Source organism: Primulina huaijiensis, chromosome 3, assembly GCF_012295235.1.
Source record: "Primulina huaijiensis isolate GDHJ02 chromosome 3, ASM1229523v2, whole genome shotgun sequence".
In the NCBI taxonomy this organism is placed as follows: Eukaryota; Viridiplantae; Streptophyta; class Magnoliopsida; order Lamiales; family Gesneriaceae; genus Primulina; species Primulina huaijiensis.
Genome location: NC_133308.1, coordinates 19,111,110 through 19,134,644, shown reverse-complemented (window position 1 = coordinate 19,134,644; position 23,535 = coordinate 19,111,110). Strand labels below are relative to the sequence as shown.

The window sequence follows — 23,535 nt, the reverse complement described above, 5'->3', positions numbered from 1 at the left end:
GATTGACAATGTTTTGAAACATGAGTTGAAGAGATTAGAAGTTTAGAAAATTAACTGATTCCATGATTATATCTGGATGAAAAATTGGTTGGATTGATTTGACTTGTCATATATTGAATCATGAATGAATGAAGAGTTAGATAAATTATCTTGAGGCCAAGTTTTTTTAAAAATATTTCATGAATTGTTTGTTTGTGTTGCTTTGTTTTGCTCGGGACTAGCAAAATCCTAAGTTTGTGGAGTTTGATAAGTGCAATTTATTGCACTTTTACTACTTGCATTTAACTTGGAATTTTGTTATTCTTGAGCAGGTTTTATGCAATTTGTTGTTGTTTTTGATTTTGTAGTTTGGAAGCTTTTGATGAGAGTTTGGAGTATTAAAATGTTGAATTGGAAAGTGAAAAAGATGCAAAAATACAGAATCTACACACACCCGCGCTTATATTTACACCACACCCATGTTGGAAAACACACCGCACCCGCGCTCAAACACCAGGAGCTGCACTGCACCCGCAATGACTTCCTGACCACACCTGCGGTCCTTGCACGACAGAGTCCGTAAAATCTGTATTTTGGTGCGCTACGCATGGAAGTCCAAGATTTGATTGTGCTGCGAATTAGGGCTTGTCTGGGATTATAAAATACATCATATTTTTACCATCTAAGGTAATGGGGAGCCAAGGCAATAGTGAAGGCTGCTGCTAGAAGATTGAAGACCCAAGTTCATCAAATTTTGGGAAATCTTTTGCACAACTCCGGGGACGGAATCAGCACTTCAAACGCTTGTTCTAAGTTCTTCTTTCTTTTGTTTTTCATTTGATATGTCTTGTTTTAGAACCATGTTTTGTTTTTTTGTCTGTGTTATTATGAAATAATTTTTATTTCTAGAAGAAAAATAGAACAAAACTAGAAACCATGTGTTGAAATTTATGATCTAAGCTATTTAAGTTCTTCATATTGTTCATTTGTATTGCTCTAATCTTAATGCTTTCAATTTATTGGCCATAATTTGAATAATTTATATGTTTAAAATTAAACACTTGGAAGAGGAAATTATAAACAAGAAAGGAGAAAAATACGTCAATGGTATTTACAGAGTTCGGGAGGGCCTATAATGCTATTGAAGCCCATAAAGAAACTAGTGCTTGATGTGTTATTTAATTGTAGATTGTTGATGGGGATGTCACAATCCATTTTAAATAACTAATATCTACTTAACACTCAGGATAGGGAGTAGATAATTATAAGATTATTGGCTAATGAATAAGAAGGGTTTTTATAACATAGCTACAAGAAATTACACATGGTGGACGGTTGCGTGAAATCGGACCTCTAGATCTTTTATTCCATTGTTATTTGCTACAATTTGGTGTTACATTTAAATCCATTTTCATATTAGTTATTCTTGTAAACAAATCTGTTAATTGATTATTCTAAATAAAGTCGAGACTATTTTAATCACAAGCACTGATATACGTTTATATACACACTCCTCATGGGATCGACACTTGTACTCAAAAATACATTTTACTATAACTTGACGTCGTGCGCTTGCGAGCAATCAAGAAAACACGCTACACATGCAGTTATTTCCGCACTATTTTAGTTAACTGATAAACATTGATAACAAGATTTGCGAATTCAGTTTATCACTAAACTGATTCATTCATCAAAGGAGTTGTGAAAATTGTCAGAGTTTATTCAAACCCCCCCCCCCTTCTAAAAACTTTATCACACCCAACCGATTCTAACAATTTGTAATGCATAACTCGATCCTTTGAGCGTGTAGCAAAAATGGTGGATAACCGAGTCCATAACTGGACAGATGTCTCAATTTGGGTCTTGACATTCTCACTCATAGATGCCAACATAAATGAAAACAAGAGTTGATCTTGATGGCAGCAGGAAAAGAATGCAGGATTGAAAATCTCTGAAGCTCCATCACTGAATATGATGCAAGGAGGAACTGGGGGTTGAGCTGAAATGAAGCTTCCGAGTCCAAGTTCTCTGAGAGTAGCTAAAATATGTAGATTCCATAGGAGATAATTTTCATCTGTGAGCTTAACGGATTTGATCTAATTGGCCTAATTAACGAGTAAAAGGTTGGGGTTAGTGGTAGAGGCAACGTTCGGCGATGAGATGGAGCCATGATCAAGAGAGTCGTCAGCCATTTCTTGATGCTCTGACACCAAGTTAAAGAAACGAAGGAAAAGAATCAAGAATTAGATTTCATTGCCTACATCATTTTCAGAGTCTCGTGTATATATATGCTTATCATAACAAATAATATCTTGACACCTAGCATGTTTGTTGTAACAAACAAAACAAATATTATTCTTCTGTTATTCTTCATGGACTTCTTTCATGGGCTTTAAATCTTCAGCCTATATTCTCTTGTTATTTCATTTCTTGGGCTTATGTACTCCGTGGGCCTGTTCTGGGTTGTGGGCTTGCTGTTCTTTTTCTTTAACTGCTTTTTACCGTTTATATTAAACAAAAATCCCGTCAGAGATGTTTGGATTGTAAGGCCCTTTAATTAATTATCCGGTAATTTTGCATAATTAGAATAATTATTGAGTTGTAAATTAAAATAATTATTTATGCCAAATAAATTCAAAAGTGTGTTAAAAATATGTATTTTAGAATATCGGAGAATTTAACGATATAAAATACATATAGAGTTTAAATAACACACGAGAGCAAAATAAATACAAACCAGGATTATTGGGCATGTGTTACTATTTTTTTAGTAACTAAATATACATATACATACAACTTATCTTATGAGAGAGAGAAAAGGAAGAAGCCAATTTCCCAAACCCATTCCTGTAACCCATCTCCATTTTCGTCACTTTCAACACCTTCATCTTGGAGAAGCCATAACTTTCCCGTCCGACAACGAAATCTCGATTTCTTCCTTACATCAGTAGCTTCATTTTGAACCATGAATCACCACTTTTGATGCTCGTTTCAGCCCAAATCGAGGCATGTTCGTAGTTTCTGCTGTTGGCTCGGTTTAGGTGAGATCTAAGTTTGGTTCGTTGGAGTTTTGTTGTGTGTTGGAGTGGGTTTTAAGCCTCGTGATTTCCCTGAAGCTCCAGCTCGTTTTCTGAATTTTTTTTAGCTCGTGAACAGTTACTCCGACGAGTTTCCGGTGGGTTACCGCCTCAAGACAGCTAGCGACTAGAGTAAACTTTGACCTTGTGAGTTTCTAGTCCAAAATTTCAGCTTCTAAGCGCGATAGTATGCTGCCGAAATTTGGATTTCTACCCGTTTTGATTTAAACTGTTTTCGTCGTTCGAATAGCGTTCTATTGACGTATTTATTGGATAATTGTTGTAGGTTCAGTCATTGGAATTTTCGAAGTATAATTCGGCGAGCCTATTTATTATGTCGAATTGTTTTGTGTTATATTAAAAGATGTTATAGTATGGTTGTTATCGTTCGAATCAATCTAAGGATTATCGAGTTGATAATGGTTGGAATTTAAATAATGATGAGTTGTGGAATTATTCGGCTTATTTTATTATTTTAGGTTGACAGAGTTCAGTTGATCGTCCTTGGAGATCATTTTCGTGGTATAGGTATGTTACAGCTCGGTAACATGCGACGGTAAAACATAAATTATGTTTACTTGTCATTCTGTGTTACACTGATCATGCTTATGATTTGTTGACTGTTGTAAGTTGTTAAATTTCTTCCTTGTGATATATGTTTATTATTGTGACATATTATTGGCATTTAACATAGGGCATACTGTTATGACATTCATGTTGATCCCTATCGTTCTTGTTAGCCCATTGTTGATATCTGTTGTTATCTGGCACTGTTGTTTATCTCGGGATCATAGTGTGGCTGATAGGCTTATACACATGAGACCGGAGATGTGATTGAACAATTACGTGGTTAGTGCAGCCATTTGAGGTGAGCGCTGGGATTGTGTCATCTAGTTCGTTCTGTTGTACAATCCTGTTATATCGTATCAGCTGTATGGTGGCCGAGTCAGGGGTGTTATTCAGCATAGCTTGGCATACCTTTCATACTTGGCAGGGTGATTTAGCTGCATGACGAAGTAGCTCTCCTGTGTTGTCGCTCGAGAATTATTCCAGTTTTTATCGTACTGTTTGTTGGCTCCTGTTATCCCGATTATGCGTTGAGCCTTTCATGCATTGCATATTACATTTTATTATATGATTATACATGATTTATGATTATTGTTGTTATTTTTGAAATGTTTCATACCAGAATCCTAACCTCAATTGTTTTCTGGGGGGGCTACTGTGGTTGCTATTGGGCACCATGGTAGATCTCCCAAGTCGTTTTGCAGCATCAGGCCGAGGTTCCGCCAGTGGAGCTCGGGATTGAGGTTGGATTGCTTGGTTCTGTTCAGTGGAGTCTCCCAGTTAGTCTATATGTATGTCTTGAGTTTGTTTCAGTTTTGTATTGTACTTTATTTGCCGGGGAGATGCCCCGTGTATCTGTAGTGGTATTTGGTTGTTTTTGCGATGTTTTGAGTCGACTTTGTGATATTTATGATCTGGTGAGTATTTGGTAAGTTTTAATTTCTGTTTAGTTCTGGCTAGTGCGGCTATAGGTTGTTTAACTTCGGTTTTGTTTTAATGACTCTAGTTGGAGTATATTTTGATATAAACTGCTTCTTGAGTTTTCAGGATGTCCTACTTCGGCGAGGTCATGCCGAAATTTTTCTAGGCCCTGAGGTCAGTTTGAAAGTATTTTAAGCCTTCTTCCACTGCGACTTTAAATCAAATCATTATTGTTTGATCATTAATTGTCATTAGAGTAAATGGGCCTCACATCTTGGTATCAGAGCGTAAACTGGGATACGCTCGAATTAGAGTCTAGGACACTCGAATCTTGGCACTAAAATGGTTGTTGCTCTTGTGTATGCTACTTGACAACATACCTATGTGATTATATGATTTGTTTACTTATATTTTAATTGTTTTTGTGTTTTATCGTATAGAATGGAGGGAGGTGGAGAAACTCTTGTTGTTGAGAATCCTCTAGCTCGAGGTCGAGGTCGAGGTCGAGGTCGTGGACGTGGTCGACCTTGTGTCCATGTTGTTGTTGATACTTTTGTTGAGCAAGCTGCTGATCATCTAGACCATCTTAGGATGGATGAGTTTGTTGCCCATTTCCACTCAATGCATCCACCTCGATTCAGTGGTTCGGAGGGTGCCGAGAAAGCAGAACTATGGATTTTTGAGATTGAAGAATTGTTTGATTTGATCGAGTATCCTTCAGAGCATCGATTGAGATTAGCTGTGCATCAGTTGAAAGATCGTGCCAAAATGTGATGGTCTACTACATTGATGACCTTAGATGCTCAGAGGATTATTCCATCGTGGGATATATTCAAACTGAAGTTTAAGGAAAGTTATTGTCCTCCATCATTTTACAGTTCTAAGGCTTCAGAGTTTCATAACTTCAAGCAGGACGATATGTCAGTTGCGGAGTATGCGGATACTTTTTATGCTATGCTGAGATATGTACCTCATGTGGCTGCAAGTCAGGTTGCGGTTGTTGAAAGTTTCATTGAAGGATTGAACGATCATTTGCACCCTTTTGTTTCTACCGGTAAGCCACTGAATTATCTTGAAGCAGTGGAAATAGCAAAAAGGGCTGAAGCTAGTCTTAAGAGGAGTGTCAATCGAGTGACTACCCAACATCATCATTCGGGAGGCAACAGTTCAATCAATCTGGTTCTGCATCTCTTCGTCCACGTGGGAAGCAGTTTACGAAGCCTGGTTCTAGTTCTTCGAGTTCAGGGAGTTCAGGGAACCGTAGTGGATATCGTTATAGTGGACCTTACTGTGATCACTGTGGATACAAGCATTCCAGTAATCAGTATGTTGGAGTTCAAGGGATTTGCAATGTTTGTGTTCGGCCGGGTCATTTTGCTAGAGTTTGTCCCAGTAAGACAGGAAAATCAGCCCAGGCAGGTAGTGGAGCTCAAAGTAATAGATTTCCAGCAGCATCTCAGTCTTCCCACCAGCCTAGTCGCCTTTCACATCAGTCCAGAGGACAAGATGGTCAACAGAATCAGTCATCTGTTCATATATTTGCCTTGACTGATGATGAGGATCAGGCAGCTCCAGGTACTGTCATTACCGGTAACTATACTTTATGTGGTTTTATAGCATGAGTGTTATTTGATACCAGAGCATCTCATTCCTTTGTTTCTCATGCATTCATTGTTTCGCATGATCTTCGCACCACTAGTATGAATTCCAATCTATCTGTTGCTACTCCGATGGGCAAAATGATTATCACTGATAATGTGTTGTTCAATGCGGTTTTGTTTCACGATGAAAATGTTCTGTATCTGAATCTCATAGTCCTACCTATACATGAATTTGATTGTATCGTTATTATGGATGTTTTGACTGCAAATCGTGCCACTGTTGACTGTTATCGAGGAATAGTTCGTTTTAGGCCTAGCTTTGATCCTAAATGGAATTTCTATGGCTGTGGTTCTCAAGCCAAGATTCCTCTAGTTTCTGCCACTGAGATGAATCGATTGTTAGATTCTGGTCATGAAGATTTTCTGGTTTATGTTGTTGATCTATCGCAAGATGAGCGACGGATTTCTGATATTGCTGTAGTCTGTGAGTTTCCTGATGTGTTTCCATAAGAGATTCCTGGTTTTCCACCAGAACGAGAAGTTGAGTTCTGTATCGAATTAATGCCAAGAACTGAACCCATATCTCGAGTACCATATCGTTTAGCTCCTGTTGAGCTAAAAGAACTGAAAGAACAATTACAGGATTTGTTGAGTAAAGGTTATATTCGTTCGAGTTTTTCACCATGGGGTGCTCCGATTCTATTTGTCAAGAAGAAAGATGGTACGATGCAGATGTGTATTGATTATCGACAACCGAATAAGTTTACTGTCAAGAATAAATATCCACTCTCTAGGATTGATGACTTATTTGATCAGTTGCAAGGTACTTCCGTGTATTCTAAGATTGATCTCCGTTCTGAGTACCATCAAGTGCGATTAGACAAGAAGATGTGCCGAAAACAGCTTTTCGCACGAGATACGGAGAGTTTGAATTTTTGGTTATGACTTTTGGTTTGACCCATGCTCCTGCTGTGTTTATGGAATTGATGAATCAAGTATTTCGTAAATATCTCGATCGTTTTGTGATTGTATTCATCGATGATATTCTTGTCTATTCCAAGTCTGAAGAACATGCCAAAAACTTGAGATTAGTTCTTCGAATTCTTCAAAAGAAGCAGTTGTACGCCAAGCTATCCAAATGTTAGTTTTGGTTAGATAGGGTCGTGTTTCTGGGCCATGTCATATCTCAATATGGTATTTCTGTCGATCCAAGTAAAGTGGAAGCAGTTCTGAACTGGGCACGACCGACCAATGTGCTAGAGATTCATAGTTTCATGGGTTTAGCTGGTTATTACCGGAGATTTATCGAAAATTTCTCAAAGATTTCTTGACCTATCACTCAACTGACTCAGAAAAATCAGATATTCATTTGGTCTGATGAATGTGAGTCAAGTTTTGTTGAGTTGAAGAAGAGATTGACTTCTGAACTAGTTCTTACCATCCCAAGTTGTTCTGGAGGATTTGTTGTTTGTACCGACGCATCAAATCGAGGATTAGGTTGTGTACTGATGCAACATGGCAGAGTGGTGGCATATGGTTCTCGTTAGTTGAAACGGCATGAGTCTAAGTACCCTGTTCATGACTTGGAATTGGCTGCTATCGTTTTTGCTCTCAAGATTTGGAGACATTATTTGTTTGGGGAGCAATTTGTAATCTATTCTGATCACAAAAGCTTGAAGTATATGTTCTCTCAGTCAGATCTGAATATGAGACAGAGACGTTGGATGTATCTTTTGAAAGATCATGATTGTGAGATCCAGTATCATCCGGGGAAAGTGAATGTCATTGCCGATGCTTTGAGTCGTAAGGTTGTTGATGTTAATTTATCCTCGATTCGTGTTTCTAAGTTACGAGAGGATATTTGCTCTTCTGGGTTGGATTTTCAAATCCAAGGTAATGTTGTTTGTGTATCTCATATTTGTGTTGAGCCAGAGTTGATTCAGATTGTAAAGTCAGCTCAGAAAACTGATGATCGAGTTCTGAAATCTTATGAGTCAGCATCTCAAGGACACCAATCTGGTTTCTCAATTCACTCAGATGATTCTCTTCGGTTGAATGGTAGGTTGGTTGTCCCAGATATTCCTGAATTGCGTACAGCCATCCTTAAAGAAGCTCATTGTACTCGATATAGTATCCACCCAAGAGGCAGAAAAATGTATCATATTCTACGACCTCAGTTTTGGTGGAAGAATATGAAAAAGGATGTGGCTGATTTTGTGTCTTGTTGCATGATCTGTCAGCAAGTCAAAGCAGAACGAATGAGACCTGGAGGATTACTGCATAGTCTTGAAGTTCCTCAGTGGAACTGGGAGCACGTAGCTATGGATTTTGTCACGCATTTGCCACGTACTTATCGTCATTTCGATGCCATTTGGGTGATTGTCGAAAGATTATCTAAATCGGCAGACTTTATCCCGTATGAGAGGACGTATTCGTACAAGAAGATGGCTCGTCTGTATATTGAAAATATTGTGAGACTTCATGGAGTTCCAGTTGCGATAGTCTCAGATCGTGACCCTAGATTCACATCAAAATTTTGAACTAGTTTCCAAAAAGAAATGGGTACACGACTTGCGATGAGTACTGCTTACCATCCACAGATAGATGGTCAGACAGAGCGTATGATCCAGACACTCGAGGATCTGCTTCGAGCAGTGGTTATGGATTTCATAGATAGTTGGCAAGAAGCTTTACCACTAGTAGAATTTTCATATAACAACAGTTTCCAGGTGACTATTGGTATGGCTCCTTTTGAAGCTTTGTACGGCAGATGATGTCGATCACCTCTTTGTTGGGATGAATTTGGTGAGAAGCAGTTGACTGGAACTGACATTGTTCAGGAAATGCAAGATAAAGTCCAGTTGATTCGTCAGAGAATGAAAGCTGCCCAAGATCGACAAGCTAGTATTGCTAACAGACATCGTCGACCTCTAGAATTTCAAGTTGGGGATTTTGTGTTTCTGAGGATCTCTTCGTTTAGAGGTGTTGTTCGTTTTGGCATGAGAGGTAAGTTGTCACCTTGTTTCGTTGGTCCCTACGAGATTGTTGAGCGTATTGAGACTTGCGCTTATCGTTTGAATTTTCCTCAGTCTTTGTCTGGCATCCACGATGTTTTCCATGTTTCTATGTTGCATAAGTATGAGCCCGATCCATCTCATGTGATTCAGCCTGATGAGGTTGAACTTGATCTTTTTCTATCGTATACTGAGTATCGTGTTTGTATCTTGGATCATAAAGATAAAGTTTTACGCAATAAAGTTATACCACTTGTACGTGTTCAGTGGTCGAGGCAGGGTGTAGAAGAATCAACATGGGAAACAGAAGAGAAGATAAGAGAATCTTATCCATATCTGTTTGATTCTTAGAAATGTATTGTTGGTTTCGTATCGTTTGTAAGATGTATGTGTATAAACAGAAATTTCGAGGACGAAATTTGTTTTTAAGGGGTGGAGAAGTGTAAGGCCTTGTAATTAATTATCCGGTAATTTGACATAATTGGAGTAATTATTGAGTTGTAAATTAAAATAATTATTTATGCCAAATAAATTCAAGAAGTTTGTTAAAAATATACCATCAAAGATTTTGATTTTGCCAAGAACCCTGAGGAACCATGTGTATACAAAAAAGTTAGTGGGAGTGTAGTGACATTCTTAATACTTTATGTTGATGACATACTACAAATTGAGAATGATGTAGAGATGTTGTAGTTAATTAAAATATGATAAGAACTAAATAGGGTCAAGTCCAAACGTTTACAGGTTATGACTGCATTCGATTTTACGTGGGAAAAAATCCAAAAAAAAAAAGTTGTCATCCCCAAGATAAGTCTTACTAAACCATGTAACTATGTTACCCATAAAATAATTTTAAGGACATTTATAGCAAAAAATGAATATATAATATTTGTCTTCACCATTTTAGCGACATCTTAACCACAATATAAATTTATTTAAATATAAATTAGAATATTCTTAGTTTCATAATTACTCAATTGAATCGTCTATCTAGAATTAATCATATCGTTTTAGAATCGATGGTTAAACAATGGATTCACCCACCATACCAAAGTTTTAAATATCCAATGAAATCGTCTAATAAACGTTTTATACTACATCTATTAAAAGTAACTAAAGAAAATTAATAAAAGAAGTTAAAATTTTTTAGATATAAGTAATAATAAAAATAAGACTTTAAAGTTCCTATATCTAATTTGAACATCAACATATTTTGTAGCATTATATTTTATCTGTTGTTGAGAATGTAACCAAAGTCTCACATTAGAAATAAATGAGAATCACGAGTTTATAAAATCGAAAGATATATTCATTGGTTTGAGGTCTTTTGGGTAAGGTCCAAAGCAAATCCATAAGGCTTAGGCCTAAAGTTGTCAATATTATACCATTGATGAGATATGTGAATTCATTGTACAACAAGTGGCAAGAGCCATGGTCTAGATAAAGTCATATGGGTGGAATCTTCAAATACTTAAACGAAGAACAAGTGGTATAAGAAATCCATACGAACATCTTATGTATTAAAATACAAGTCTATAGGGATAGATCAAAGAGGATACTAGGATACCCAATCCAATTATATCAATGTCATATCTCTCAATGTGTCATGGTGTGACTCTATCAAACTCTATATGACCTAAGACTGATGAGGAGAAAAAAAACCATGACTCGCTCTCCATATGCATCTGCCATTGGTAGAATTATCAATGGTATGATATCTACTTGACCTGATGTTGTCTTTGCACTGAATGTTGCAAGCAGATATCAGTAGAATCCAATTTCCATTGCATTGGAAGGCCGTGAAGGATATTCTTAAATACTTGAGAAGGACTAAGAATTTGTTCATGGTTTACGGGAGTGGAGAATTAAAATTGGAAGGTTATACCGATTTTAACTTCATATCAGATGTGGAAAATTCAAAATCAATATTTAGATTTATATTCAAGCTCAATAATGGTGTTGTCTCTTGGAAAAGTTCTAAGAACGACACCACATCAGATTCAACTATTGAGATTGAATACATAACTGCATCAATTGCAGAAAAAGAGACAATTTGGATGAATAATTTCGTTCAAGAGTTGGATTTCATTCCTCAAAGAGTTGATCCAAACCCAGTCTACTTCGACAACACTGGTGCCATTGTTCAAGCAAAGGAACCGAAGTCTTATCAGCGATCCAAACATATACTGAGAAAGTTCCCAAGAGATTGTGGGAAATGAGACATATTCGTAGATAGATTCGCCTATGCAAATAACGTTGTTGATCGACTGAAAAAGCCATTGGCAGGACCATTGTTTGAAAAGAATATGTTTGAGATCTATGTGTAGTTGGCTATAGGGCAAGTGGGAGATTGTACCCAGTGATCCAACTTATGGCTTGAGCTTTATTGATTCTTATATAAAAATAATTTTTATTTTAATAATATTTATTATTTTATTCAATTACAATATTTACTTTATATGTATATCCATGCAAGATCAAAAGATAAAGTTTTTGAATATACAATAAGTACTGTAAGGTCCAAAATTAAGACGACATAATCCAACTGCATGCAAATCTAGGAAAATGAATAATAGCTACTTAATTGATTTTAATTGCTAAATTGGTCATGTTGATATGTTTATATGATGTTTTAGTAGTTTTCTACTTGAATGCATTAAAATGTGTTTTTAAAAGGTTATTCGAATTGCGATCGAGGAATGGAGACCGATGGCTGAAAAATGAAAAATATTTTTATTAAATAATTGTTTTTAATTATTTAAAATAAGAGAATTGCTTTTTCTTATTTTTGAAAAAAAGGAGTTTTGAGGTGATTTTATACGCCGGGACGTAATTTTATCGTTATTCGATTTTCAACAAAAATACGAACGTTTTGACAACACGACTAATAATTTCACAAACTTTCCTAAACGAAATAAAGGGTGTGTTTTGCTCATCTATATGTCTTTATATGCATTTGACTTGGATATTTGAGTTGAGGGTATACATAGGTTGATTTGTTCTGCACCTTATTTTTTGTTATATCCAACTAGAGTATATAATTCAATATAAATTTATGTAAAAAAAATATACATGAATTGGATTATAAATAATAATATCCATAATTTAAGATGATATAAAATAAGATCAAACTATTGTCATTTTATAAAAAAAACAATCAGGTGTAGCGTTATAATTTAAATATTTCAAACTGTATAATAGTTGAAAGATCGTGTTTTAGTTACTCTCCTTACTAGCATAATTATCGATTCCCAACACGACATTTGTACAATATTTTAATATAACCGTACAAAAGACAACGACATCAGTTCAAAACAATAAAGCATACAAAAGAGAGTGACTATACCAAAGTCTTTATGATAAAAGCAATAAAAACACATTGATTGCTATGATATAACTCGAGATGCCATACTTTTACGTATAAATTCAATAAAGCCAAGAGTTGTTAATGATTATGGCACTGAAAATTATCATATGATTTGCTATAATCAAATTAAGGCCATTTTCAATTTTAATGTACAACATTGATTCGAAATTTTATATTTAGTCGACTATATAAATATTTAGTAGCATTTTGATCACGTCTTTTTGATCGATGTAGACTCCAAACAATTGATGTTTCAGGCGAAGTTAACATGAAGACCATGAACGTGTAAGCGAGAGTGTGTAAATTAATTTTCCCAACAACACTTGTTCGATGCTCAAGTCAGCAGCGTAGAAATTTAAGTGAATGTCGATGACCACTTGAGTACTACATTTGATGTACTAGGGTGTTCAATTTATCAGTGGCCGTCGTTTCATTATGAAATATTGTTTCGAATATTAATTTTTACCATTTTTCTCTCAAAATTTTCCAAATTTATTAGTGTTTTATCTTTATCTGATCTGATATAAATAAATCAACAAAACGATATAGTTATGAACCGGATACAAGTTTTATCGTCCCAAAAAAAGTAAAAAATAAAATGATATTGTCTAATTAATATATATAATGATCTAATTGTCATATTTAATACTATAAAGATATGCATAATGTCCAAAGGAGCTCTTGTAACCTATGTCGTATTGACCATCGATGGACTGACTACTAAATTACCAAGCATATTTCTCTCGTCAGTTCATTTCATTTCACAACATTATGAATTTCGAAGTGAAAGGCTTGAATAAAACACGGTATGTGTATAACACATTGTTGGGTGTAAAAATTGTCTATGTTGCGTGGAGCAATCGAAATGTAGTTCTTGAGCTACTACATGGTTTAAAATATTAGAATTACACCGTTACCATAAGCTATAGTTTTTGGTAAAGAGGCAAACGTTCTGTCCTACAATGGATATTAGAGTCAATGTCACGTATTCGATTCTCATTGATTGCAAGGAGAATAATTATTAAGAAGGAGATTGTTGAACAATAATTGTTCCTCCTGGATATAGTAATTGAAACGCGGTACTTGAGCTGTTGTACGGTTTAAAAAATTAGAGTTGCACAGTTACCAACAGCTATAATTTTTGGTAAAGCGGCAAACATTCAGTCATACACATATATATGTGTTGCATTATTACCACATCTTGTAGTAATAATAATGTTCTAAAACATTGTTTGTTAAAAACAGCTTAAAAGTACTCAAATTATTAATTATAATAAACAAATTAAGTCATGGTAAAATTTTAAAAATTGCCTTATAAGTTTATTTATTTTAAATTTTGGTTATTGAAATAGTCAAAATTTTCTATTATTACACTAAGTTCGTGTCTTTGCACGTCTACTCAGTTCTTCGACGAAAAAAACCTAATTAAAATTAAAAGTAAATAAATATCTATTTATAACACAAAGATCAATTTTTTTGGCGGCTTAAAATACATAAACCTGAAATATAGTAACTCACATGGTATTTGGGATTTTTTCCCCCGAGCCACATATTTGTACGAGTGTCAAAGATTTATCTCTTTTACATGGGATGAAATATTTTGGACAAAACATAAGAAATGTGATGGTTTCATCTAGTGTTTTCAAAATCGGACGATCGACCAAAAATCGATCACGAGTCTGATCTAAAATACCCCAAAAGACCGTTTTATCCATCAAAACTGATTTAAACCCGTCAAAAATCGGTCGAACCGACTATGAAATGGAAAATTGGTGTTTCGATTTTTTTAAAATTAATTTTTTAAATCTTAAATTTTATATTTTGTTGTATATATACATAATTATTTAGAATTTTGACTTCGTTAAAAATTTTATTTTAATGATAATATAATTTATTTACTTTATTGTTTTTTTTAAAAATATATATAACTATAATTAATATTTTGAATATATGTGTATAGATATTTAGTTTTTAAAATTTGGTAAATATATTTTTTGGTATATTCATCTTCATCTTATATGTGTGTTCAGATTTTAAACTTGGATAAATTATTTTTTTTATTATTTATACACACATTTAACATCTTTATAATTTAAAATATATTATTTATGATTTGATATTATTATTTTTATAAAACATATTGTTAATGTTTTAAATATATTTATTTTGAGAATTTAAATTATTTATTTTTAGTTAGGTTGAACCTTGTTGGATTTAGGTGTGTATATATATCACTCCACCATTCATCATCCAATATCAAGTCCTACTCCAATTTTGAAGGCATTAGCATCAAAATGCCTTCTATTAAAAGCATCAAGTTTGCTTATCCGTACTATTCTCCACCACCACCTTCGCCACCTCCTCTGTCGCCGTAGCTAGGTGTTTCATGTGAGCTACCTCCTCAACCGCCACATTCACCCCCTCCTCCTTCGCCACCACCACCTTCATCGCTGCCAGGTGTTCCATGTAATCCACCTCCTCCACCACCACATTCACCCTCTCCTCCTCCATGGCCACCACCACCACCACCTCTTTCGGTTTCATATGACACACTACCTTCACCTCCCACACTGCCTCCACCTGTTCCATCTAGCCCGCCACCTTCTCCACCACGTGACACACCACCGGTATCACCTTCTCCTCCATATCCACCATTGCCTCAGCTTTGTCACGACAAATAACATTGTGGGTACTATCTGTTAGAGTAGGTGTCTAGCGACCCAACTTGTGGCTTATGTTTTTTTTTACTCTTATGTCAAAAAAATCTTTATTTTAATAATATTCACTACAAGAAAAATGATTTTCCGCAGCACGTCATCAACAGCGTGCATTGACAGTATTAACAGCGTGCATTAAAAGCACGCTGCGGATAGTAATATCCGCAGCGTGCAGTTATTTGTGAGCTGTTAATAACTTATGCAATTTTCGCAGCGCACAATAAAGGCACGCTATTAATAATATTATTAACGGCGTGCATGTTTATGTGCGCTGTTAATAGTAAAAAAAAAATTTTTAAAAAAATAATTTTATTTTTAACGGCGTGCATATATAAGCACGCTGTGGAAAGTGGGTGCGCCATGATTTAGCGACGGTTGCCGATTTAAATTTAGCGACGGTAGTATTTAAACCGTCGCTATTAGCGACGGTTTTTATTAAACAGTCGCCGATTTAAAACTAGCAATGGTTTAAAATAACCGTCGCCAAATTTAGCGACAATTTAGCATTAATCGTCGCTATATGTAGCGACAGTTTTATTTTACCCGTCGCGAATTTTTACATCGGCGACGGTTTAATATAAAACCGTCGCTATTAGCGACGGTTTTAATACAAACGTCGCTAATAGTCTATAAATATCCGCATTTCCTTCCCATTTCTTCACAACACTCAGAATTTTTCTCACGATTTTAGGATTTTAATTTCGATTTAGTGTACTTCTTTGTTTCAATTTTTACTTACTTTGTAAATATTATTAAAAATCACGAGTATTGTTATTAGATTGTAAGTTTTTTAAAAAAATTTATTAAATTATAAAAGTAAATTTTTTTATTTTAACGAAAAGATTAGCGACGTATTATGAAATCCCGTCGCTAAATGTATCGACAGTTTTAAAACCGTCGCTAAACTTAGCGACCGTTTAAAAACCGTCGTCTATAAATTTAGTGACGGTTAAAACCCGTCGCTATTAGCGACGGAAATTTAAAAACCGTCGCTAAAATTTGATTTTGCAATGATACGCTGCGGATAATAGTATTAACGACGTGTATATGCACGCCGCGGATAATAAGATTAACAGCGCGCACATGTACGCCGCGGATAATCTTGAACTTTCAACAGCTTAGAACTTTGCAGCGCGCAATGTGCGCTGCAGAAAACGAATTTGCGCGCTGCGAAAAGCCATTTTTGTTGTAGTGATTTTAAAATTTTAGCCAATTATGTCATTTAATATATATTTATATCCATGCAAGCTGAATAAATAAAGCCCTTAAATATACATGATGTTAGAATTAAAGTTTCAGAGCTATACAAATCAACGCTTTTGAAGGTTGCAAAACTGATCGGTTCAACTGAACTTATTCGAACTGAAACTACTTTAACTGAAGTTGCCTGAACTGATTATAAATGAGTTAAAAAATTTGAAGGCAACCAAACTGAATTTTTGAAAGTAACTGAACTATCAGTTGAAACTAAAGACAATCCAACTGATCGACTATATAGTCAGCTAAAAGTCAGGTTGAAGCGTCATCAGTTAAGTGCGGCTACCAACCGACAAATTGTACACGACAGACTCTATCTGATAGTGGGAGCACCGCATATCAGACTGCAACAGTGTACTATTGTCAGAAGAATGTTGACACATGCGGAAAGAACAAATCAACAGATATGAGTCATTTAATGCAATTAATGTGACCGTTGGAAGCAAAGCCTATAAACAGCCGAGGATTTCAGCTGAGACAAAAAAATTTTTTAAAATCTGATCAATCTTTGAATTCAGATATACTCTATCAGTTACGATATTCATATGAAAAAGCTCACACTTCGCATAAATATTCATAGTTTTCAGGCTATCACTTGAGCTAAAATTCTAAGCTCACATTACACTATTGTATTCGATCTTCTAAAGATTAGTTGTGCTAAGAAAGAGATTCAATTGTATACTAAAAAGTTGTAAAGAAACTAAGAGTTTCAGTTTGGCAGTGTTTAAGTCCAAAATGAAGTGAGTTATTACAGCTTCTGTATTTAATCAAAGTCTTTTAATGAAAATCATATCACTGTGATAGAAGGAGTGACGTAAGAGCATTTGAAATCTCCAAACATCCATAAAATCTTTGTGTCCTTTATTTCAGTTATTCGCTCAGTATTCAATATATCAGTTAGTTTATTTCGCACTTAAACAAAGTTAACTGATTGTTATTGACAACAAGATTTTTGAATTTAGTTTATCACTAAACCGATTCATTATTATCGAAAATACTCAAAAATCCGTAAATGTTTATTCAACCCTCCTTTCTAAACACTTAGCCCTGCAAACCGATCCTACCACATGACGTACATGAGGTCTGTCTCGCAACGTAAAATCATGAAAATCATTAGAAAGTGTATCATATCTTTCAAACTTTAGAAGTCTATTGGCATAGTTAATGTAGTTCACACTTGGTGAATGGAAAGCTAATTGAAATTCCCTTAAGTGCTGCTATAAAAATGTGATGCTAAATTGCAGACATGTAAGTATGCTTTTATTGGTCAAGATGAATATCATGTGTTGGCTCCACATACATCTTTTGTGGTTCTCATTGGGATTGAGTTATTGTATTAGTTGAACTCTTAGTATTGGGTCGATAATGATGAGGTCATGTTAGTAAGATGAGGTCAGTGTTAGTAATCATAAACGAACAAATATATAACTTTACCATTTTCAGTGAGTAATTATTCTTTCTTCTAATATAAATTTTCCTAATTGTTAGTGTTTGCATAGAAAATTATGTAGGCGTGCCAGACACAAAATTGTACCAGATGAATAATCTGACTTTTATTATCAAGTGACACAGATCCTGATTTGGTGTTAATTCTAACCCCTCAGTAAGCTACAAAGTTAAGAATTAAATGAAAAATATGATGAAATTTGTAAAAGAAATCCATGAACAACATCTAATCTAATTATGTTATAATGAATTGAAATAACATTTTTACGACTATAAACATAAAAGTTGTTCAGGAATATGGTAAGAAATTTACGATAAACTAAAATGAATGAAGATAAAATCGAAATTTGCAGAAGCTTTTGTCGTATATATTTTTGTGTTGATGAGTTTGTGTAGAGTTTGTTTTTTTAATTCTTCTTTCTGCTTCTATTCGATACTCATCAACGGTTGATGCTCGGTTTTTGCACGACCATGTACATGTGATAGTGGCCTCTTTCATGGCCCATAACTTAGTCAATCTTGCAACTCCTCAAAATTTCGGACGCCAATTCTCTTTTAACCTAATGGGCTAGAAATGTTTTCTTTCTATTGGGTTTCTACTTCATATATTTCCTTGGATCATAGAGTTAATGTTATTTCATTTTTCAAGACAAACAAATGTCCTCAGTAGCCAATTAGGCCAATAAACTATTTCGGCTATTTATATAAGCCCAACTCTATTGTCACAACCCATTTACAAGTATTGGGCACAAATTTTAAAAGACGAATGCTTTCTGGAAGAGGAGGGCAAGACAGATAAAATTAATCATTCCTCTTCTAAATCTACGATAAAACAACATATAAAAAAGTTCACTTCATCTTCTTCCTACAACTTGTCTAGGCAACCAATTCTGCACAACACTGAATTTCCCACCAAATTTCCATCATCAATATATCCAAATTTTGTTTCTCTTCCTCAAATACACCTGATTCATGAAGCTAGTCATCTCTTTGCTTCACAAACCACTTGCCGCTGACGCTCATCGGGCCCATTTGCCGCTTTTCCCTTTGATTTGTGGTTTCTCTGATTCCGGAAATATGACATTTTTCTAATTCTTCATAGCACAAATGATTTAAAGTTTATGTGGCCTTCATGCTCGTACTCGAGATGTTTGAGATTTGGTGTGGATGAGGTCTGTGTGTTTAGCTTTATGACTTATTTTAGAATTTGTTGATTCTATAACTTTGAAACCTTGAACTCAAGGGAATGAATTACTGATTGACTTCATTTTTCCTTGATTTGAATCTCTTTTGTATTTCTCTGATTCTGAAAGCTTGTGTACAAAGAATGCGAAATATTTATTTTCAACAAAAATTCATACATGAATATCTGTTGATTTTCTCGAGCTCATGGCATTTCCTGCTAATGTTATGCTCAATAATGAACTTTATTATTGATCTCTTTGCGATCGTGCATCATGTACACCTAGAAAATTAGGCCAAAAATAATATTGAATAAATTTAAGTTAATTATTTGGCAACTTTATACAAATTTATGTTTATAGTAGCCAAATATTTCAACTACTACACCATTCTTTGGTCATGTTTCATTTTTTTTTTCCAATATTATTTAAGCATCTGTGTGTTGCCATTCCCTTGATTTCTCATCCGGTTCTAATTTTATTTAGCAGGAATGAACAATTGGAGAAAGAGATGATTTGACAATTTCAAAGGACAATACAGAAAAAGTACCTTTAAACTAATAAAAATGAAGAAGCTTGTCTCATAGGAGTGTCAATGGCCAATTTCAAAGAAAATGATCAATCTTAGATGGAACTTGTTGGGATCGATTAAAGGGGGGTAAATCGTTGAGCTACAATAGCTCGATTCTTGAAATATTGAACACTGATAAATTAATCGAGTTTGGTATTCAAACCAAGCGGAAGATACTCGAAATAATCCTTTGTAGAAACCGAATAATTATTTTGTAAAGCATTAAAAATATATGCAAGTTGAATGAATAAAAATATTTTGGTTGAAGCATTTTATCAAACACTGTATCTACAATATTTTGGTATTTGAAGAACATATAAAATACTTCAACAATGCATATTTAAAAACAACGGAAATGATAAGTAAATGAAATAAATAAATAGACACGAATTTATTTATGGATGTTCGGAGATTAACAACTCTTACATTACCCCTTCTTTCCCTTGAGAAGGCCTCCACTAGGAGACTTTGATTTATACAACACCTTGTACAAACCCATTTCAACTTAAGACTTATCTCTTGCCTCATTGAAACTCCTAGCACACTCTCGATTGTAGGCCGCAACCTCACAATCCGCATAATATTTGACGTCTCTTATACCAAGATTACAAACACAATCTTTAATGCCTTTGTGTGAAGATTCACTCAACTAAACTTTGAAATTCAACTCTCTTGTATATGTGTGAGTGATTGTGTGTGAGGAATTTATTCTTTAAAGTATACATCTCAAATATATTCTCACACAAGGGCTTGTGCTCTCAAATATCAGATTTTTTCACGCTAGCTGCCCATGCTTTGAATCCCCTTCAAAATCTCTTGTTTGATCTTCAAGATATTGTATTTATAGGTCCCAACAATGATATATACGTTAGACACAAGAATATGACCGTGTGAAAAGTTTCTGTACTGTTTCTGAAATTGCAACGGTCAAATTCTCCTTACTGGACATTTTCCCGAGCTTAAACTGGTTGGACAACTGTTGGTCAACGGTTGAAAATGGTCAGCGGTTCAATCTGTTCAGCATCTCAACTGCAGCTCAACTGGTGTGCTGTGCAGAATCAGTAGCTTCATCGCCATTTATTATCATCTTACGCTTCGATTCAGACTTTGACTTCTGAATATTATTTGTAGATCATTGGCTTATCTTTCCAACGCATACTGAATTGTTTTATTCCAATAAGTAAGCTGAGAGATATGATCAAAATACCGCAACTGCTCATACCCAAGTGATTGCTGTTTTCGTGCAATCAGTTTGGTCATACAATAACCGGTTTGGACTAGATACCATTTGATTTTGCCCAACGGACAAGAAATACGACTTGTTTCAAATTGAGTTTTCTGATCAGGTAAGTTGGCGGATTATCATTTGAATCCTCCAGCTGAGAGATATGGCCAAAACACTAACGCTGCTCGTTTTGAACTGTTTGCAGAATCTGAAATGTCTTGTCTGAAATTCAATCAACGATTTGACCTAGATAACATTCGAACTGGTCCGACCGGCCTGAGATATGACTTGTATACAATTGAATTAGCTTTTAAACCGTTTTTTCCTTAGGTCATTTCGATCCCTGTTTCGTAAGATATGCCAAAATACTGCACCTCGCCAGAATTCAACCGGTTGCGAAATTGAAGTTCCAGCTTCAAACTTGATGTATCAATTTCAAACTTGAGTAAATATGTTAGAAACACATAACAAGTTTTGTTATCATCAATATCAAGATTGCTAGTGTTTCCGCAACTAACAGAACTTTTGCCAGTGGCTGAGCACATACCTCTACAATGCCACACACACTGGGAATAAAAAAACATAGACTATGAATAGTAGTTGTATTAATACACAATCTTTTGTTTTCCTTTCAAGTCTCAAACTTGTTTTGATGATATTTTTTTGAGAGGGAATGCGGTCTTGCCAGCCAGCAAACTAGTTGGGTTAGCTTCTAGATGGTGTTGGATTTCATTTCGTATCAATGAATGGTAGCTGTCCTTAGGCTTGATTTGTTATGGAATCTCTTTTGATTTGTGTTGTTTAAAATAAAACTATCTTAGTTGTTGACATGAAAATTTATTACATTTGAGTTAATTAAGATCAATCAAAACCTTCTAATAGGAGGAAAGTAATTAAAGAATAATTTTTTCTTTAATAAATTAAATAAACAAAATGGATTATTATTAAAAAATTTATGGAATATAAATTAAATACCTTGTGCGCGAAAAGAATCATAAATTTTTGGGGGCGTCTACAAGGCCGTTGTGTTATTCAAAATATTGTTGTTGACATTAGGATTAATATGATATGTCTTATCACTAATAATATAAGAAAGAAAAATCAATATTATTTTAACTAAAACTATCACTATTACTATAATTATAGTTGAGTCATGCAGCATGAGTGAGAATAATACTGTTGATGTTACGTCGTTTGATTTGGTTGGTTATGTGGGCCATAAAAGAGTGACGCCAGATCTTAACGGGTAATACTGTCTCTGTAGGTTACAGGGCTGACAGTTAAGAAATAAAGTTGTGTATTGGCTAACAATTATAACTTTTGACCTAGTGGTAAGCGTTTGATTCTAACAATTACTTTTATTTTTATGACTTTTTTATAATAATTTTCTACTTTTATTAATATTTTAATTAATGCTTATAATAAAAAATTATTAATATTTTAATTAAAATAGTTGCGATAAATATCTTTATTATTATTCATTTTATTAATGTATTGTTGTAGTTAATAATAATATTGTAAATATGATTGATGATTATGAGTTTGACTAATATTATCATTATTAACTATATTTTTATTATTATTTAATTAGAAACAATAATATCTATAAGCCGGCCCAATTTGTAAAGAGAGTTAAACACCGATTATCTGTAATTCCCACATCGATTATTGGAAACCGTAATTTGTTCTTTATAATTCCGTTACCCGCACTCCCACAGCGCTGGGCTCAGTCGCGTGAGCCTGTGACCTTAGCAGGGGCAATAAAGGTTGAGGGAATTGACTAGTGTGCGTTATCTTCCAGCTGGAGTTGTCTATTTGCCTATACTCCACTGGCCTACGGCCGATGACGGGCTCAGCCGAGAGTGTGTGTGCACAGGAGGCTTGCCGATAGTTTGCGTGACGGAGGCTTTCCCGTTACTCGGACTTTGATCGATCGGCCCTCTAGGGGTCCTCATCAAGTCTTGACGCTGGCTTTGCAGAGCACAGCGGCTATACGGCGGGGTATAAGATTTACTGTAATGATGTTGTTCCACCTCATTCCCACCCGACCTTTGTGGTTTTACGATTTCTTGGGAAAAAAACCCATCCACGGATCCACGCTCCTCTATGTTGCTTGCAAGATGATTCTGTGTGAATCTTGATTTTCATTGTCCTCCAATCTTTGATTGCATGCATGGTTCGCGGTCGCGGAGGTCATCGTTCCAGTTCTCATGACATTTCGCGGAACGGTCACAACACGGATTTTTTTTTAAAATTAATATAAATTGAAAATATTGAAAAAATATTTAAAAATATGTAAATCAAAATAAATATAATTTAAATAGATTATTTGATTAAAACAATATAGTAAATATATTTTTTTAAATTTTATTCATGTTTTATTGAATCACAAAGGATATCTTTGTTATATATCGAAATTTTCACAACACTTTCAAAATTGAAATATACTATTAAGAAAGTTTTGGGTTATAATCAATTAAAATTTTGAAAAAATTTCAGTTGGAGGTACATATGTTTACCCAAAATGGAATCAAATTCCTTCAAAGCTTACTTTAGAGTTACATATTATTTAACATCAACTAAAATACATCAATTAAAATCAATATTTTACA

At 34.7% G+C, this 23,535-nt stretch overlaps 1 long non-coding RNA gene across 1 annotated transcript in view; it reads left to right on the top strand.

Annotated features, from left to right (window-relative positions):
* The first annotated feature begins 2,918 nt into the window (after positions 1-2,918).
* LOC140972204 (uncharacterized) overlaps positions 2,919-23,535 on the top strand; it is a 97,204-nt gene continuing 76,587 nt past the window's right edge. Inside the window, exons 1-2 of the long non-coding RNA XR_012174464.1 lie at positions 2,919-3,203; positions 4,307-4,718. This is a non-coding gene — a long non-coding RNA (uncharacterized lncRNA). The remainder of the gene's footprint in view (positions 3,204-4,306; positions 4,719-23,535) is intronic.